Here is a 19,560-nt window from a genome sequence, read left to right as displayed (position 1 = left end):
ATTGATTTTTCTACTTAAATGAGTGGCATATAGATGCTCACTGTCTAAAAATATATTATCAGGTAAATTTTCAAGAACTGATTAATTCTAATAAATGAGGAATACTTGGACAACCATTTGGTCAGGAGGTGAATAATAGATTTATGAAAGAAAGAGTATTGATTCATCCTTATGTTGCACTAGATCATTATAGAGTTTCTTTTGTTCATAGAAATAAATTTCAATAAAGATAGAGAGTCTAATTTTTCTTACCCAGTATCTCTGCCTCAGTCAAGAAATAGAAGTAAAATTGCTGGTCAACATCCTTCGATGAAATTGAGTGTGAATTATATTTATATACAATCAAATTAGAGCAGTGGTTGTTTTTATGTCATTGGTGCTACATGCTATTATTTACTCTTTTAATTACAAAACTAACAAAGCCAAACTTATTAATCTTCTTGGAAAGCAAAGTTGTTCTGTTTTATTTTTTAATCTGGGATGGATGAACAAGTCTATTTGCACGTTTAACAAAAGGAAAGAGAGAGTTGTTATAAAAACATGAGTTATCAAGATCAGTATTAGTAAACCACTATCATATGCTGACACAGCCGTCATTACAGTGCACAGAATAAATGAATTGATCTCTTCTGTAACCGAGATTCAGTTAGGTTTTATTTGATCATCTCATTGTACTAAACTCAGGCTTATTCAAATAAAGTGAATTAGATCTTCGCTTTTTAAGGCTGGATTAGGATGCATTTCCATAGTGGGTAAGATCATGTAGATTAAATCAAGAACACACTGTTTCTGTTGGTGGGAGAAAACCTGATACCAATTGAGGACATAGATGAGGAAGAGATGGACGACTTTGACAAAGCAGCAATATGTCTTCCTTTGTCTTTAAATTGGGGACTGTCATTTGAATTCTAAAAATATCCACATTTGAAATTGTTTCAAACTTCACATAAATGTCAATTTTTTTCAAAACTCATAATGTTTTTTTTTTTCTTGAGGAGGTAATGAAGTGTACTCACCATTTAGCAAAAATAGAATTAATGCTTTATTGAGGCAAAGCCTTAAGATATTATAGCCAATTTGTGATCCAAGTTATCATTTAATTCCCTTCATATTCAGGGAGTTAGTATATATGTATATTGATCATGTCTGAAGAGTACTTGGTACCAGAATTTGACTTGTCCCAATAGGTGAATCAGTGAGCCCTGTTAAAGAAAAATCAATACAGTATATAGTCCTGGTATAGAAAGAAATTATCTGTAAAATTTAGAAATAAAATATTCACCATATTCCAAAAAGTAAAGTCTATGACTAGGCTGTAGATGTCTTTTCTTCGACAAGGATCACTGATTCACCTACTGGGAAAAGTCAAATTCTGGCAGCAAATGTTCCTCATACATGTTCACCAAGTAGATTCAGTGATTAGATATTTCAAATTTCCAACTGAAATTTGTTGGGCAAATAATTCATTATAGAGTACAAAAAATGATATCAAATCACCTTTTCCTCTATGGTTTCTCAGAACCATTTGCCTTTAAGCAAGAAGCCTTTTTGAAGGGGGGGAATAAAAGATATTTATAAATAAGAAATCAATTTTTTAAAAGACATAGGAAGGTATTTTATCTGTTCATGTAAATTTAGAAAACAAAACAAACATTGATTTTATGGTGTTCTCTATATATGTATTTATTAATTCACTTATTCAGTTCTTTCCATTTTTCATTCATATTTTCTGGCACTGAGTATTTTTTACCTCCACTGGTGTGCTAGCCATTGTTGTCTGTACAGTGATATAACTATAAGTATACAACCTCCCTGATCTGATAGATTTTCTGGACTTGAGCAACATAGAGAAATAGGCCATTTCAGTTTAGTATAATGAATGCTACCATAGAGGTAAACTCAGGGTAGAAAAATACTACATCTCTGTGGTCCATAAGTTTGACATGGGCCCTACTGGACTAAAATCAAGATGACAGCAGGGCTGCATTCCTTTCTGGAAGCTCTAGATTAGGATCTAGTTCCTTGTTCATTTTGTTTGTTGGCAGTGAGGTTCAATTCATTCATTGCAATAAAGAAATGCAGTAATTTCTTTAGCTGCTAGCAACACCATTCCTTGGCTCATGGCTTTCTTCCCTTCAAGACCAACAACAGAGTCAAACCCTTGTTACACTTGTCTCTTCTGTTGCTTCTTTCACTGGCTCCTCTCTCTCGCCAGCCCCCTTCTATTCCTCTGCCACCTTTCAGGGCCAGTGCCTCACTTGGGAAACCCAGCATAACCTACCAGTCTTAAAGTCAGCTGGTTGTTAACTTTAACATCCACAGCTTTAATTCCCTTTGAACTTGTAGCATAAGATATTCATAGATTCCCGGGATAAGGATGTGGATATCTTTGTGGGGCCATTATTCTGCCTAGCACAACATTCCTGTGCATTTTTACTGTATATATTTCTAGGCAGATGTAATTATTTACTCAAATTCTGAAATGAAACAAACACATTCTCCTAGAAGTGGAGAAAAGATTGTATTACAAAAGAGTCATTCCTAACTTCACTGTAGACTGTTCTCCCTGAATATGTTAATTGATTGTGCTTCATTCATTATTTTATTTTGTGTCGAGCATTACTTTTAGTATTTTACAATTGCTTGCCAGAGTAACTTCTGTTTGTATTTACCTCCAAGTAGTATTTATTGGATTATGCTTTAGAAACACAATTTCAGGTTTGGGGGAGTTTATTTTTAATGTTATCACTCTTATATATTTTTTATTAGTAATTTTTTAACATCATATGTACCCCACCCAATGAATGTAAACAATACTTTCTATCAATAACAGCTCTCTTTTAATCATATAATTGTTTCCTCTTTTTTCATGTGTAGGTTCTATAAAACTTGCTAAAAGCTATTCTTACTTGAGGAGGAGATACTTTGACATGGTTCAATCATACAGACATATGATTATACTATATGTTCAGGATCTTAGCCATGTAGACAAGGAATCACGTGTGTTTATGTTTGGAGGTCTCAGACCAGAGAGTACATTATTACAATAGTCCACATAACAAGTGAGAAGGTCCTGGAAGTAAAAACACAGAGACAGGATCAAATACAATAGTATTTTAGAAGCGAAAATAGAATGAGTTGATGATTTTATTTATGATAAGTGGGAAAGAAAGGAGTCAAGATGACTCTCAGGCTGGTGCCTGGTTCCCTGATGGTGACTTCTAAAAAATAATGTCAGAGAAAGAGTAGACTTTTGGGGGGTTAAGTAAATTCAGTTTGGGACATATTCAGGTTGTACTGCTAATGAGAGACTCACATCGCAGTATATACTTGGGAGTCGTGGCCATTTCAATCCATAAAAACAGTTAAGATCACCCCAGAAGAGCAAGTAGAGGGGGAGGAACAGCAGAGTCTGGGGGAAACAGGAATGTTTATAGTATGGGCAAGAAAATACAAGAAAACATATGCAGAATAAACTCTCAGGACGGCATGTTATAATAGAGGCAAAAATTAGAAGACCAAATTTCATTAAACAGGCTATTCTAATCTATAAATACTTCACATAAGTCAAGGAATTTAAAAACTGAAGTATAACTATGGGAGCTGGTAAAGTTCAGGAACTAGAAGAGTTCATAATCTTAATAGATGGATTTGAAAGTTTAAGTAACATCCCCAAGGGTACGCAGCCAGTAAAGAAGAAAATATAATTTTAGCCAACTCTATTTAACTCCTCAATTTTAAATGTCATAATAAAAAACAAACAAACAAAAACCTTTTTAAAAGGTTGAAAAGAAAACTAAATTAGAGAAAAAAATGTACTTTTATACAAATTAGTGATGTCCACATGTGGAACAATAAAAGCAACCTAAGGGGAGGAAACATGGCATTTTGAACAAAAGATTCATACCTGCACATTTGATGTAAAGCTTCTACCAACTCTTCTTAAATACATTTAGGATAACTCAGAAACACCAAATCTCACAAGAACACTGAAAATGACAAAACATTACAGTGATCTGAGGGAAGTACAAAAGCTAAGGGTCTGAACTGAGAATCACAATTGGCAGCTGACATGCTTTGCCAATTGGAGCAGATGGTGTGACTGTGATTTGGTTCCATGCCACAACCTCCCCCTGGTAAGAGACCAGAATTCACGCTAACAGAAAACTTGGAAGCTGCCCTCCTACTGCACAGATAGAAGACTTCCAGGGCATCATAGGGTACTTGCTTACCCTGTTCTTACCCTGTCGCAAGTACCTCTCATTAGGCAAAATGTGAGATTCCAAAAGAAAGGATGAAGACAGGGACGCCAGGATTTATTAATTGTATCCTGTGAGGTGTTGCCCCAACCCGTTACATTTTGTGGACAAGATCAATAGGCTGGTCACAAGTTGTACCTGCTGTGGATTAGAGACCTTGTTCTGAATTCTTTTAGCACAGTGACAAAAAAAGATGGCAGTTTTTTTTTAAGCCATTGTACCTCAGTCAAATAAAGTTATACTGCATGAATAAATACCTCCTAGCCCAGGATGTGGGTTTAGGAACTATCATCAATCTAATGAATGTATAGAAACCAAGAAGTCCAGGTTCGCCTGCATTTGTCCTCTGTACTGAACAGGCCAGTATGAGAGCCTTCTGCTTAGGAAACAAACCAGCACTAACGTGACGGATGCTAAAATGGTCTTCCTTTACTACATTGGCTTGAGTCGTGCAAAACTCTGCCAAATTGCTGCTTGAATATGAAAACATAAGGCATCCGCCCAGAGTCTCTGCTCTGATGCTGGCTGAGCAGGGCACCCAGCGGACGGAGAAAGCACAAGCTCAACCGTGACAGTTCCTTTTTCTTACACACTGAATCTGCTAGATGCCTTTTCATTCCAAGATAGGAAAACAGAATCAAAAATCCACGTGACACTTACCAAACAAACAAACAACAGGACAGTAAATAAGGAATAAAATAGCTTTACAATACAGAGAAAGATTTTACCTTCAAAGATTTACAATTTTGAAATAAAAAGATCAAATATCTGTGATCATGTGGTCCAGATCTGCCAAATGTTCAGCGCCAGTATATTATAAGCATAATATATACATATATATTCATTATATCATCATTGTACTTCCGTTCTTTTTTTTTATAAATAAATTTTATTTTAATGGGGTGACATCAATAAATCAGGGTACATATATTCAAAGAAAACATTTCCAGGTTATCTTGTCATTTAGTTCTGTTGCATACCCATCACCGAAAGAGAGATCATCCTCTGTCACCCTCTATCCAGTTTTTTTTGTACCCCTTCCCCTCCCCCTCCCCCTCTCCTTCCTCCCCTCCCCCCACGTCCCCGTAACCATCCCACGCCTGTCCATGTCTCTTAGTCTCATTTTTATGTCCCACCAATGTATGGAATCCTGCAGTTCTTGTTTTTTTCTGATTCACTTATTTCACTTCGCATAATGTTATCAAGATTCCACCATTCTGGTGTAAGTGATCCGATGTCATCATTTCTTCTAGCTGAATAGTATACCACGGTATATATGTGCCCCATCTTCTTTATCCAGTCTTCTATTTTTTTACAGTGATTAAAAGCCTTTAAGCAAACTCTTGGCCAATACAGCAAGAATCCATAAAAGAGTAGTGTCCTTAACATGTTCACCAAATCCAAGTTGGCCCCATCACCATGCCAAATTCCTGAAAAATGCAACCCAACCACAGTTCAGTCTGTTAGGAGCTGTCACAGGGAGCAGGAGTCCAGGAAAAGTCCTCATGGCACTGGAATTGTTGTCACCATTCTATACTTTGCAGTTCATGTCCAAGTCCCAATGACCGCTGCTTCTAGCTGGTAATGATTCAGGTAGACTGGAAAGGCTTTTTGCAGCATGCGTGGATATGGAGCTTCTGTTCTCCTCTGCCTGGAGAGATGAGACCAGGTTGCTTTTCCCTGGAGCTCTGCGACTGTGGCATGGTAAAGAGAACCTTGGGATACACTAAGCTGGGTGTGGCAAAGGTAGATTTATAATAGAAGTTACCAAAAGGGGGAAAGAGAGCTCTAAATTAGGAGTAGGTCCCAGCCTGAAATATGAGTAGGGCATTGAGGTAGGAGGGATAAAGGAAACACTATATATTAAGCAAAGCAGCAGAAAATAGGACTATCAACACCCACAACAGAGATCTTTGAAGGAAGAATAAAAAACCTGACTATTCAGGCAAAACATAGTTAAGTGGCCCTTGTGCAAATTAGATCAGTTTACCTGCTTCTTGGAAGAAATACCCTAGGCTCGTCCACAGGTCCACAGTGTCACAGATGGGGCCGATGGCCCTGGGCACCTTCAGCCTTCAGTGGCTAACCCCAGCATTCTGGGCAAGGTTAGGTCATAGGTGGCTGGAGCAGGGCTGGAAGAGACTGAACCCTCCCTTAGAGGAGCGAGGGGGAAGCCTACCTTCCAGTGTCCCTGTTTCCTCACAGCAGAGGCATGTAAGCCTGGCAGGCTTTAGCTCAATGACCTTCCTTTCCACTATTGAAGCAGGACCCAGATGGCATCCTATGAGACCCCTTTGGGGTGTTGGAGCCTTTAAGGGTGTATCCTAAAAGCTGGTAGTTCCCCTGATCTCTATTGGGCTTTTTCTGCCTCTAGGTATCTTAAAAGCCATGCTCAGAAGATCTCGCTGAGGGGTTTGAGGATCCCCATCCATCTATATAAATCTTTTCCATATATCTGGAGCTATTTGGAAAAAGACAAAACTGTTATTAGCTAGATCTAATACAGAAGGTAGTAGTTTGAAGGCAAAAAAGATTTGGTGTCTCCTGTTCATCAGCATTCAAAAGAAATGTAATTTTTTTTTCTTTTTTAAGTAAGAAGCATGATATGGTAGACCTGTAGGAGTTCCAGGATATGACTACCCCCTTTAAAATTTTTTTTTAAATTGACCTTAAAATGTTTGCTGAGTACACTTTAATAATACCTTAACTTTGAAGATTGTAAGCATGACAATGTACTTCCGTTCTTAAGTATGTAAGGACTAGGAATATTTGAGACCAACTGTCTCAAATATTTTTATTAACCAATGGGATTGTTCCAATGGTAACATTTGTTCTGAACAAGTAGATTTTTATTTAAAAATAAAAGATAAATTACACATTTAAAAAGCAACATATTTGCAAATTGCCAAAGATTGAGAGTATGTTACAAATCTCACATTTGTAAATATTAGATTTTAGGGGTTTTTTTTTCAGCTTGACTGTGGATTTATTGAGTGGTGATATAAAGAATGGGAAAACACATCCCACTGTGAAGGCTTAGAATTAAGAAGTAGGAGTGTCATCTGCTTTGGAAAATTGCTTTCTACCCATCAGTTCAATATTTGTAAGTGCTGTCATAATTTCTGAAAGGATGTCTGTTCTCCTCAAAGATGTCATTTATACAATCAAATGTAAATATTCATAAATGTTGATTGTTGGTACATAATGCTGAATTTTCTAACTTAAAATCTCAAAGTGGAGCATTGTCGAAAGAATAGCAAAGTGCAAAAGGAACAAACGTTTGATTGTCCATGATATCATGGCACCAAAACGGTGTTCACCAATTTGAATACTGTCTTTTGTTGTGGCTGCCGAAATTTTTTAGTAACATGAATAAGAAGGCTAAAAGCTCTTGTGAATCTCAGTAGGCATTCAGAGAGATTTTTTACAGTACGCCTACTAATTGGAAGCAAATATGCATTTTTGAATACAAACAAAAACCAATTAGAAAATATATTTGTGGTTGAGATGCAGATGATTATTTACTCATTCAAATCAAAATTATTTTCTTTCAAAAATATAGCACAGCTATCATTTATACTAAGTGATCATTCTATGAAAATTGACTGTAGGGTCTAGTACCCGTGAATGAAACGTCTCAGAATCTAGTGGTTTATATTCTGATAGACGAAAGTATAGCTACAAATAATTAAATTATTCAATTTTTGTTTAAATATTTTACCATTATGTAAAGAAGCCTAAGTTAGTGAGTCACTTATACCACATCCCACTGCATATATTATCTTTAAAGGGGAGCTCGAATTCTTTGTCATTAAACTGTTTATGTTTTCCAAGTTATATGATATACAGATGGCTTGCACATCTCTTAAAACATTTTTTGCAATAATGCACAATATATAATAATACTAAAAATAGATATGCTCTGTAGGAATAATTTTCTTTTAATACTTTACTAATTTTTTAATCATTTTTAGTTTTTTTGTTTCTTAAAATGTGTTTAGTTATTTAATTTCCTTAGTTCACTTAGCAAATGCATTTCTTTTGGTAACTCTTTTCTATACAGAAGAATAATTGATGGCATATGATTATGTCATCTCATAAAGTTAAGTGGCTTTCAAACAGAGACAATCCTTGGAAGGGCTCTGGACAGATTGTCTGAGTGACTCTGTGTTTCAACTGCCTGGCGAGTTCAGTGAATCCATTGTGTACCTGTCAACAACGAGTATGAGACGTTTCGTATCTCCACAGTGGTTCTGTTGTGGCGGAAACCCGCTTAAACAAAGGTTAACCCAAGCTCTCTATCCGAATCACTTCTCATACAGTTTTTACTAACTTAACTGGATATTTTAGGTGTGATTGTAGAATTAGTTGTTTAAGCTTACTAAACCTATTCAAGAGTTTGCTTTTTACAAGAGTTTACTATTTTTTAAGGTGAAAATTTAGTTTATGTGTTGGTTCATCTTTATTTTTTATTTTAATAAAAAATAGTTCATATTAGATACTGACCATGACATATTCAGAGTTTTGTAAAAGAAGTTTTTGATGAATTACAGTTATTTTGGATGTTATGAAAGAATGTCAATTTGCAGAAATTACTTGAAATGTAAATTGCAGAATTGATGACATATTGAAAATATTTTGGAAAATGAGTTTTTGATAAATTCTAATTATTTTGTATATAATAAATGAATAATTTATCTGAAGAAAGGGTTTAAAAGTACATGTTCAGATCTCTGTGGCTACAATACACTTGGTGTACAAATAAGACACTAATAATATTTACATTCACAAAAGTTTATGTGAAGTATTGAAATTTGATGCTTTTAGCTGAATAAAATATGATCTCAAATTGGAACAAATCATTTAGAAATGGGGTTAGGACAAATGATGAGATTTTTATCAACTACTAAAGAAATAAATATCACCATCTTACATTGTAAACATTTGCTGTAAATATTATAAACTTGATCTACATACTTTCTGTTTGCTGCCCAGGAAATCTCTCTTTAGGATTTGTTTTACCCATTAGTTATATATATTTTTAATTTTAATCTTTAATTATGGTGTCGACATCATTTCAAGTGTCCCGCTCAGTATAACACCCTTCATGCACCTCGTTGTGCACCCCACGCCCCCTGCAAGGCGCCCTCTCCCCCCAGACCCCCGTGCTCCCCCTCCACCTACCTCCACCCCCCCTTTCCCTTTGGCTGTTGCTATCCTGGTGTCTGTATATATGTGATATGTACATATGGTTTTGGCTAATCCCTTCACCTTCCTCTATTGCCCCCCTTCCCCCTTTCCTCTGACAGCCGTCTATTTTACAGCCCTTCAAATGTAATCTTTTAAAGGGAAAACATTAATAGGAACAATAGAGTTTTAGGAATGAATGCCAAAAGAAGGTAGCTTCAAAACAGATAAAACAGCAGGTAAAAGGCCAAGGCAGTTCACTTAACTGTATCGTTAAGTTTGCTGAGTCCTTAGGAATGGATAGAAGTTGTCTTGGTTTTATGGATTTTTCGTTTAGCCTCTCCCTTCAGCCGGCACTTGACATTGGAAGGAATGAGCAGAGAGAGTAGACTGAGATTCAGACAAGGGAATGGTAAGTGTGAGCGGAGGCAGGGGTTCAAACACTGGTTTATGGGCAGAGGATGTGGGCTCGTCCTTCAGAACAGAGACAAAAATATATTACTTAAACTATATGCAAAATTAGGTAGTACCAGCCATGCCATTGGCTTCACATGATCCTTGAAGATGTTCCTGAGCCCTTTATCCAAGCACAGGGATAGTGTGGGCACCCAAGCTTCTGGAGAGATAAAAACTAGAACTGGAGATTCTATTTATTCTCTTTTCATCTTTTTTCTTCTCTCCTTTCTTCATTCCTTTCCCTCTTTAATATTGTCTTCAAACTTGGTGTATTTCATACTCAGAGCACCAATCTGCATGTCCCATGTGGGGGCCATAGTGACGGATGGCTGCCACCTCGAACAGCACTTACATAGGTCGGTCTACCGTACGCACACAGAAGTAGCATGTCACTTCCTCCACTTAGAACAGGGGTTGGGAAACTTTTTGGCTGAGAGAGCCATGAACACCACATATTTTAAAATGTAATTCCGTGAGAGCCATACAACAACCCGTGTACACTATGCATTATCCAATAAAAATTTGGTGTTGTTCCGGAGGACAGCTGTGATTGGCTCCAGCCACCTACCACCATGAACATGAGCGGTAGAAAATGAATGGATTGTAATACATGAGAATGTTTTATATTTTTAATGTTATTATATTTTTTTTATTAAAGATTTGTCTGTGAGCCAGATGCAGCCATCAAAAGAGCCACATCTGGCTCACGAGCCATAGGTTCCCGACCCTTTACTTAGAACATTACGCTCGTGTTCCTGAAGAGGAGAACATTTATGCCTCTCATTTTAAAAGCTTTTTTGTTGTATCCCAGTATATAGATGTTACAAAAATGGTCTTAAATGGCTCTTAATGTGAAAGTAAAGATTAAGTAAACTCATCCATATTTTAAATGAGATAAACTATCCCTACCTTGGAGAAGAGGAAATTGAATTATTTTAGAGAAGTTAAGCAACTGAAAGGGAGTCACAGGATGTCATGACAGAGCAATACACCAAACCTTTCTATTTAAATATGCTGTACTTGAGGATTAGGATTGGAAATCCAAATTGGCTAACAGTAACCATAACTGAAAGATAAAAAACAAGAAGCTTAACATAACCGCCATCTCCCTGTCTCCTGGTGACTTACACACCATTAAATCTAGATTTGTTCTGGTAGTTAGTATTGCCTTGTAAATATTATCAATAGGAATAATGTATTTTGTGTAAAGAACAAAGCATTTTCTTGAAAAATGCTTCAGAGTTGCTTCTGATACATAGTGGTTAATTCGCATACTCGGCATTGAGAAGTGAGCGCTGAAATGAATTACCAGTTGGAAGTGCAAATTAAGTTCAAAATATATATGGAGAGAGGCATTCAAGGCAGGGTGACCAGATGAACATGGGCGGACTCTGCATCATGTTGAGGACCAAGCAAACTGCAGTCTCTGTGGAGGCTTGGCATTGGGCCAGAGAGCTGGAGTTGAGCTCATATCTGTTTCTGCCAAGGTTCATGAACACAGGACTCATGCGGGCTCCGCTCCAGGGGTGGGCTGAGCACCAATACTCACTTACCCTCTGCTCAGTCACGCTCAGTACTTGAGTTGAATAGATGATTTTACTGTCATGACTCTCACTAAGAGTCCTGATAGTTTCATTACTTTTTAAACGCTGAATATCTATCTGTTCCTACTTTTGCATGCAAAAAACAAAATGTGGGGATTTTGAAGAGAAATGTGCCAAGGTTTTGTAATGCTGATTTCATTTTGAGATGTGTGTGTGTGTGTGTGTGTGCGCGCGCATGTGTTTGTTTTACAATATAGTTAGGAAATCTAATATAATTAGAGGCCTGTTATGGTATCAAACACCGACGTAGTATTGACTCCTAACAGCACACTTTCATTGTTCAGTAAGGATCTTTTTTTTCTTTCTCTGTGAGTGGCAAATAGCTCATAAGACTAATCAATTCTAGAAGAAACAAAAGAGACACCCTTGCCCTCAATACTCCAAATTAATTGAGTCGTATTTTAGTAGAAGCCTTTTGGTGACTAAGCCTGTATTATTGACAAATGTAAAAGGTATAACTATAAGATTGGAAAGTGTAGACTTGAGAAAGGAGAAGCTAGCAGATGAAGGCACCATCTAAGAGAAAAAGACTTTCTGATCACAGAATTCAAGAACTTCTCTGATTTAAACATTGCCTTAACCTTTAGAACCTTTTAGAATATGCCTTTAGTGTTATAAAGCCAAAAGGTGAAGCGTTTATGTAATAGAACTGATACCAGACACAACATTTTTTTATTTTTAAATGAGTTTTAACATAGATTATTATACAATAATATTTGAACCTCATTGAAATGTTAGCTGTGTATGTGTGTGTGTGTGTGTTTTATCACAAGATTTTAGAATACCAAAGTCATCTTAATCTAGAGATGGTATTATCTTCCCTTTAAATAGTTGTCTATCATAATTAATAATTTACACATGAGAAACTAAGGCCAAAACCACTCACTCAGAAAGTCAGTGATATAATTCTCAATGGAGTTATATTAGCACTATTCTAATTTTAATTTTTATCAATTTACAAAAATAAATTAAAAGTAATTTTCTCTTAAATGGAAAATTATTTGATAATATTTAGATTTCTATGTTGTTTTAGAATTCAACTCACTTAGCTGTGTATAAAAAAGTGGATGTAAAATTATATTTAATAGATAATACACTGAGATGAGAACACTTCATGACCAATTCAGTTTTAAGACCTGATTGTATTAAAAAAAACGACAGGCAATTAGCTTTATAAATTTAGTCCACAGTAAGAAATCATGAATGGCTGATTCTCCTCAAATTACAGAGATGTTACAAAAATTAGATTACAGAAATTATAAGACACTCCATTGCCAGTTATAGTAAGAAATAAATTTTAAGAAAATGTTCTATAAGATTTAAAAGATAAATGTATTAGCTAATCATAAATCTAGGTTACTTACCACATAGTATATAAGGATATATTTTGTAACAACAACAACAGTAAGGAGGTCAGAAAGAAAGAACTGTGTGGATTTTGTATACTATGTTAAGTTGGTATCTATTTGAATTGAACTGTTATAGATTTAAGATTTTTAGTGTAATCTCCATGAAAATCACCAATAAAATTTGTTAAAGTATACATCTAAGGAAATGCAAAGGGAATCAGTAGTTCTGTAAAAATTTTCCTAAACACAAAAGAAAGCATTAACAGAAAAAATCAGAAATAAAAATATCTTTAAAATATACAGAAAACAGCTTGACCAGGTGGTGGTGCACTGGATATAGCGTCTGTATACCTGGGACACTGAGGATCCAGATTTGAAATCCCAAGGTCATCAACTTGAGCATGGGCTCATCCAACTTGAGTATGGGTTTACCAGCTTTAGTGCCAGGTCATGGGCTTGAGCATAGGATCACAGACACGAAACCACTGTCGCTGGCTTAAAGCCCAGTGTTGCTAGCTTGAACCCAAGGTTGCTGGATTGACCAAGGGGTCACTGGCTCTGTTGGACATCAACCCCCATAAAGGCACATATATATAAGAAAGCGTCCCTGGCCAGTTGGCTCAGTGGTAGAGCGTTGGCCCGGTGTATGGAAGTCCTGGGTTCAATTCCCAGTCAAGGCACACAGGAGAAACGCCCATCTGCTTCTCCACCCTCTCTTCCCGTCCTGCAGCCAAGGATCCATTGGAGCAAAGTTGGCTCGGGCACTGAGAATGGCTCCACGGCCTCTGCCTTAGGCGTTAGAATGGCTCTGGCTGAAATGGAGCAACACACCATATGGGCAGAGCATTGCCCCCTGGTGGGCATGCCGGGTGGATCCCGGTGGAGTGCATGCAAGAGTCTGTCTTACTGCCTCCCCACTTCTAACTTTGGCAAAATACAATAAATAAATAAATAAATAAATAAATAAATAAATAAACAAACGGAAGCAATAAATGAACATATAAGGTGCCTCAACAAAAAATTGATACTTCTCATCTTCCTTCTTTACTGTCTCTCTCACTCCCTCTCTTTCTCTCTCTCTCTCACTAAAATAAAGAAAGAAAGAAAGAAGGAAAGAAGGAAAGAAAGAAAGAAAGAAAGAAAGAAAGAAAGAAAGAAAGAAGGAAAGAAAAATACAGAGAACAAATAGCAAAAGAACAAAAGTAGTTTCTTATCAGTAATTGCTCTAGTGGAATTGGGTTCAACTCTCCAACCAAAAGTCAGGAACTGGTAGAATGGATTTTAAAATGATAAAAATATATGCTGTCTACAGGAAGCTTATTTTTTGATGCAAAGACACAAATAAATTAAAACTTGAAGAATGAAAAAACATGTTATATGCAAATAGTAACCAAAAGAGAGCTGGAGTAGCTATGCCAGTATCAGATATACTGTAAGTGAGAAAGAGTTACAAGAGACAAAGGGTATTATGTATTGATAAAAGTGTTACCTCATCAAGAAGATATGACAATTTAAAGTATCTGCATGAGGATAACTAATACAATGAGTGGATGAAAAAAGAATATTCAAAATTCTGCTTAAAAGGAAATATCACAGTTTCTTCTAAGACTTGGAAATACCATGTTCTGAGAGGGTTTGGAAGAATAGCAAGTTCATTTACATTAACTGATAACTTAAGGCCTCCAGCTCTTATTTTAGACAATTAAAAAACAAATTCCTGCCTGAACTGTGGTGGCACAGTGGATAAAGCTTCAACCTGGAACGCTGAGGTCCCCGGTACAAAACCCTGGGCTTGCCTGGTCAAAGCACATAGTAGAAGCAACAAGCTGATGCTTCCTACTCTGCCCCATCCCTGCCTCTCTCCTCTCTCTAAAATAAATAAATAAAATCTTAAAAAGGAAGTTCCTTTATTATTATTATTTTGTTTTAGTTTGCTAATGTGGTTTCAAAGTTAGTATTGCTTTTATACTAACCTTAGTGTTTGGAACCTGAAAAAATATTTTATGAAAACCATTTAATATATTTAGAAAAAATTTCTAACACTGAGATAATGTGATGGGAGCAATAAAAAATATATTACAACAAAAAGATAACGCTCTTTCTAGTCTTATAGCTAGATGTCTTTTAAGTGAGATTATTTTTAGACCTCCCTCCAGTTCCTGACAGGATGATCCTATCAATGCATGCTATTTATTATTTTATTTTCCTCTGGTTTTGTAGTGTTTGTAAAGTTAGTCTCTGAGATTCTGCATGTCTGTGAGGGCCACACAGGGAAAAGTAATATATGACCCGCAGAACACAAATTTAAAAATCTTGTCTTGTGTTTTACAGAAATTTTACCTTTTTCCCCAGATAATTTCTTAAAATTTGTTATTTTCTCACCCTACACTAACATATACACAATAAAAAGATAATCTACCACATTTTCCAGATATGACACGCGTTGTCCAGATTTATACAGTGAGCAAAGAGTGAGCACTCGGGTCTCCGGACTCTGTCACTCCCTTGTGTTATTTCTTTCCTCTTCTGGGCATCCACCCGATGTTTCTACACTGGACGTGTGTTTCCTCCTCCTGGTGATAGTCTGATGGATGTGGCACTGACTTAGTAGCTCTCCTTGCATGGATAGTTCATCTGGTGGTGATGGTCCCCACACTGCTGGCCCTCTGGGGAGGTTGCCCCACAGCTCAGTGCGGACAGCAGGACCACTGATGGACACGAGGGCCTCACATTGGAATGTCAGCTGCAGCGACAGCCTGTGCCCTTAGGTTTCTAGTACTGAACCCACCCAGGAAGGAGTCCTCTTACGCGTGAACAGTGACTCTTCACGAGGTCCCCCATGGGTTGGGCAAAAGTACCTACTTTGAAAAAAGACACTGACTTAACTGATAAGTATAATAGCAATAAATTAAAAGTGTTTCCCCAAGTTCCTTTTTTTTTTTTTTTTTTTTTGAAGCAACTTGGAAGGCTCCAATTTAGATTCTAAGTTAAGGTCTAAATTTTGATGATCTGGTATACCTCCTCTAAAATGTTTTTATTAATTGTATGTATCTTTATACACATTTAAGAAAAATATCTGTCTACACACAAAGGACTGAACAAATCATTAATTTGTATCAGACAAAATAGAATACTGAATTATTGTGCTTTATAGTAAAATCTTCTAATAGATCTTATTTGTTGGGCTTTTTTTTTTTGGTCTCTCTGAGTGTGTATGTTATAATTTTGCTTCAACGTGGCAATTTTAGAAATGATAGTTTACTGCAATTTTCTCCTTACTTCTGTTGCTTTTTGAATTTTGTTGTTATATTCATCAAACACCACATTCATATGCAGCAACATAATTGTGGCCACTTAGTGTCTATAATCACTTAAAGAGAATGAGCTGGAGATTATCCCTGAGCTGGAGTGTCTAAAGGAGGGAAAAGTGGGCATTACTTTTAAAAACAGATGAGCCATATTCTACCTCCAGATATCTTGCAGAATCAGTGCCTGGTCTGATTTTCTCCAGCTTGGAAAAATGCTTGTACCTATGCAGAGCTTAAATGAGTACATTATATACATGGTATACTCGGGAGAAATATAGTTATATACAAGTAGTCCATTTAAGGGAGTCAATGCCTGAAAATTCAGTACAAAGGAAAAGTTTCATCTCCTCAGACTTTTGTAATCTATAGACAACGTGAAACAAATGGCCTTAACAATAGTTTCACATAGGCTTGCTTTTTTATGCATGTTTGTCCTGTGTGCAAATTAAACTGAAAACGGTAACACCACAAACATGTCAGCATCAGATTGACATGAGAATATTAAGTGATGTGTCTAGCTTTTTAATTTTGTGTTTTTCTTTTTGTTGGGGAGGGAGGACTTACAACTCTCTTTAAATGAGCGGAAGAGGGTACAGAGTGAGAGTATCCAATTTGGGAAAAGAATCTATGTGAATGATGTTTTTGTTTTCCTTTCCAGTTTTCCTCCTTGTCTCTTTGTTGTCAAGAATGTTGGTTTTAAGATGAAGTATTTCAGATAAAAATTCCTCTACTTTCCTTTTATAAATTCGGGTGTTTTTTTTTTGTCATGTGTGGGAGTATCAAGAATGCATATAGTAAGTGAACAAGATATCCAGCTCTTCTAGGTACATCTCATTTTGATTACGTTTGCTGTGAAGTGTTGGGAATCTGGGAACAATTGCATTCTGCAACCAGACATGCTGTAGCAACATCTCCTGTTCTACTGCAACTGAACCGAGGAGGCAACATTTTGGCTTGATTCGTCCTCTGCCTCATTCGTGGCCACTGAGTCATATCCCAGGGTGGGTCAGTAACAACTTCGTGCCTCACGGTGATGCAACTCTACAATAGAAACAAAATGACCCACCCAAATATGATATATTGTGGAATTGCTGTGGACATTAAGACAAAGATAGAGAAAACTGGGAGCGGGGGGAATGGGTGGTGCTTTAGGGAAATAACTACAATCCAAATCCCATTGACTGAACTGTGTGCTGGTTCCTATACTAAGAATTCCACATTCCTTAAGTCTCGTCCCCGTAGTTCTGTGATATAGGTTTATTTTTATTTTTTTTGCAGGCGGGAAGGCAGTGGAGTGAGGAAATGCAGCTTGCCCGGCGTGACCAAAGGGCGGTTCCTGGGGCGTGGATTCTGCCTACAAAGTGAAAAATGGGGGAAAGGCATTGCATACTTGGTCAGTGCCCTGCGGTCACAGCGCGCTTTCTTACCACTGTTCAGTTCTTTCAAGAGCCCTGGGCGACACAGATCTGATCGCGCTTGTGCAGATGAACAAGTGGATACTGAAAATAACAATGATTACAGCCTAATAAAGTGCAGAGCCCAAGGTCGAGGTCGGAAAGGCATCTAATGATACCTCTCTCTCTCTCTCTCTCCCTCTCTCTCTCTGAGTCCGACCAGCGGTCTGGGAGAAAGGGACTCAAGGGAAGAACGCAGGCCTTCAGGGAGAGGGAAACGGACAGCTGGAGGCCCATTCGAGCAAGGACTGTGCTTTTCATAGTGAGATTTTATTACTATATTGACTTACATATCATACTCGTGCTCTCCGGGTTACTAGAGGGAATGGGTCAGGAGGGGAGGCGTGGGGAAAAAGCCTCTTTGAGGAAATTCAGGTGGTTATAAAGGCGGGGCATGCTGTGGAGTTCTGGGGACCCACCTCAGCCCTGCCTTTAAGGGGTGGGTTGGGACAGGAAAAGGGGTCTGGGCCCAGAGGCAGCGAGCAGGGCTCCAGGCCAGGCTCTGACAATGACAAGCTCAAAGATCTTGGGCGGTGGTCCGGCGTGTCCACACCATACACTGCCTGCCCTCCAGGCACCTAGTAGGGGCTTGGTTATCATATCAGCTGTTACAGTATGGTCGTGTTTGTGTTCAAGTCACTCTCATCTTAATAATGGTCCCAAAGGTAAGTGACATACTTGGTAAGACACATATTTTTCTTGAGCATGTATAAAATGTGGTAGTTGAATTATATGATGTAAAGGACTTACTAAATCTGAGAGGAGATCACCCGCGAGTTTGTGTTTCAACCCTGATTTGGAGTCCGTTGCTGTTGAGAGAGTTACCCACCTCCAGAGATGGAAATAGTCCCTGAAGGTCCCTCCCTGCTGTCACGGCACCTGTACTTGACCTTCATCTTCAAAACTGGCCGCAGAGGCCGGACTCAAGGTGAGCACTCAGTAAATGTTACCGATTTCCTTATAAAAAATGTGGAGAAAATATGTACCTGCACTTTCTTCCGACCTGTCTTCTCTGCAGTGAATTTGGGTGGAAAGAGGAAGCTCTTAAAGAAATATAGAGAGATTAAAAAAGAAAAAGAAAAAAGAAATTGGATGCAAATGACTCCTCTTGATTTTATAATCCCCAGTTTGAGGACTATGTGTAGGGCCACTTTAATACTGGAGGACAGGCTGGACGAGACAAACAGGTAACAGCATATTCTTGAAGGCACCTTCCCAACATGACGGGCTTCTCTCCAATTCTTCGGGTTTCCTAACTCCATCAGTCTTCCTTTCTCTCTGTTCCAACGCCGGCCGGCTCTCTCTCTGCTCCTCAACTTGATCATCCCCCCCATTCTTACCTGGGGTATCACTTTCTGCAGTTTCAGATTGCAGTTATCTGCAGTCAACCAAGGTCCAAAAATATTACCTGGAAAATTCAGAAATAAACAATTGGGAAGTTTTAAATTTTGCGCCATGCTGAGTAGAATGATGAAATCTCTGGAGGTCCCCGCTCAGTTGCATCCTGAACATGAATCACAGTTTTGTCAGGCGGCGCCATACCATGTACACTGCCTGCCCGCCCGGCACCTAGTCGGGGCTTGGTTATCATATCAGCTGTTACAGTATGGTTGTGCTTGTGTTCAAGTCACTCTCATCTTACTTAATGATGGCCCCAAAGGGCCAGAGTAGTGACACTGGCAATTCGGATATGCCAAAGACAAGCCAAAGGGCTAGCTGCACCTGAAAGGCAGGGCAGTACTAGTAGTGTTTTGAGGGACAGAGAGAGACCACACGAACATATCTTGTATTGTTGTATGTTGGTATAATGTTTTCATTTTATTCTGTTATTATAATCTCTAACTGTGCCTAATTTATACATTAAACTTTGTCGTAGGTGTATATGTATAGGGGAAAAACATAACACATACAGGGTTCAGTACTATGTGTAGTTTCAGGCATCC

Source organism: Saccopteryx bilineata, chromosome 11 (assembly GCF_036850765.1).
Source record: "Saccopteryx bilineata isolate mSacBil1 chromosome 11, mSacBil1_pri_phased_curated, whole genome shotgun sequence".
In the NCBI taxonomy this organism is placed as follows: domain Eukaryota; kingdom Metazoa; phylum Chordata; class Mammalia; order Chiroptera; family Emballonuridae; genus Saccopteryx; species Saccopteryx bilineata.
Note: the sequence above shows the minus strand (reverse complement) of the source record.